Here is a 1,802-nt window from a genome sequence, read left to right as displayed (position 1 = left end):
CACCGGCCTCCTGACCCAGAGGACCCCTGCTTGTGCCGGAGCTGGCGGCAGCGGCGGCAGTCCGGGATCCCTTACTGCTCGGCTCAGAGAATCTCTATCCTGCTCTTCTCGCCTCCCCTGCGCCGGGTCCAGTGCACCGCCCGCCAGCTCCGAGGGCTGCTTTCCTTCCTCTCCGGCCCACCGCTCCAGGTTCCCAGGCTAGGGCGGGAGTGGGGAGCCGCTTTGGGATGCTAAACATCAAACAAGCCAAGCCCGGGGTTTCAGGCCCCGAAGCTCCAGGGCTCTCAAGAAAGTCCTCGTGTTTACATGGCAGGGTGGGGGTGGGGTGAGGAGGAAGGGGGGGATGCAGTCTGCAAAATCTCCCCTACTCCCCGCATCCATCGGAGCCTAGGGCTGGGTGGGATACTTTGGCGGGGCCAAAGCTTCACGGGCTCTCAGGGTGAACTGTCCTGCACTCACACGTGGTGAGGCTTCTAGCTTTTGCAGACAGCTCAGAGCCAGGAATATCCCCTCAATGCTAATTTCTTCACAGGGGAGGCCAGAATCGACCTGGACCAGAGTTCCTGGGGATCTAGAGAGAGAAGAATCCATTATAGGACCACGACTGCTTCCCAGAGGCTGATGGAGCCCTGGGCTTGGAAGGAGTCTCCTCAGGCTGTGGAACCCCCTTGAGCTTCATCCAGGGTGTGCTTATTTCCCTAAAGAGATGCTTCAGGTTGCGTTCTAAGGCCACTTTCTGCAGCTGTGACAAGTCCCATGGCCAGGAGCCCCAGCGGGTGGACTCCCGCGTGATTGATGGCAAGAAGCTGCAGAGGCCCTGTTTGTCTCAGTCCCATCTGCAGCCGGGCTGAGTTCACCTTTCCCCTGGATAAGTAAACAGACTTCAAACTAAGCCAACTTAGACGGTGGGAGAGGACTGTTTCATAGAAACTACCGAAACGTTCACAGTAAGGGCGATGAGGCGGCAGAGCCTGCTAAACGTCAACACCCAGGTGACCCTCCAGGCTAGACTGGGTTAGGGAGCAGCTGCCTTGGCAGCAGCTCTGCACCACTTGCCCTGGCTGGGCAGAGTGGAGGGCGAGCAAAGCCGCCTACCCCACCATGGAACAGCAGAGCCTAACACCGGCTGCAGTACCATCTCCCCTGTCTAGACCCCCCTGAGCTGGATGTCTTGGTCACCTACACTCCCTATCCCCAAACCATGGCTGCCCTTTCCAATACAAACTTTCTGGGTTTTTGCTTGTTGTCCCAAATGTGAGGTCTGATGAGATTCTCCCCAACCAGCTCACTCTCTAGACTCCACCAGCCATGTTCCCAGGACACCGAGTCCCTTCTGAATACTGGAAACAGAATCTCAGTAGCCAGGTCCAGGTTTCTGAGTGAGAAAGCCCACCCTGGCCCCCAGTCCGTAGAAGAAAAGTCCCAGGGAATTAACCAAGAGGGCCGCTGGTTGCTGAGCAAGGCTCAGGCCAGTCTATTTCTACAAGCTGGGTGTGAAGGGGGTGGGACTGAGGGCCAGAGAAGGAAGGTGGAGAAGGAAAGTGAAATGAGAAGGATAAAAAAGAAAGCAGGACAGACAGGGGTAAGAAAGGAAAAATAAAGTAGAAAAGTTAGGTGAGGAGTACTCGCCAAATATGAAACAACTGCCCACAGCCTAACACTTCCAGGCCTAGAAGTGCTGGGAGGGCATCTTTCACATCCCACTCGCTGCCTTTCCTTCCAGGATTTACCAGAGGTGACAGGGGAAGGGCATTAGCCCATCTAGGAACTACGAATTTTCTCTCAGTTCACAACCACTCTTT

This window comes from Tupaia chinensis, unplaced genomic scaffold (assembly GCF_000334495.1).
Source record: "Tupaia chinensis unplaced genomic scaffold, TupChi_1.0 Scaffold000350_1, whole genome shotgun sequence".
Taxonomy (NCBI): Eukaryota; Metazoa; Chordata; class Mammalia; order Scandentia; family Tupaiidae; genus Tupaia; species Tupaia belangeri.
This window is presented reverse-complemented; position numbering follows the sequence as displayed.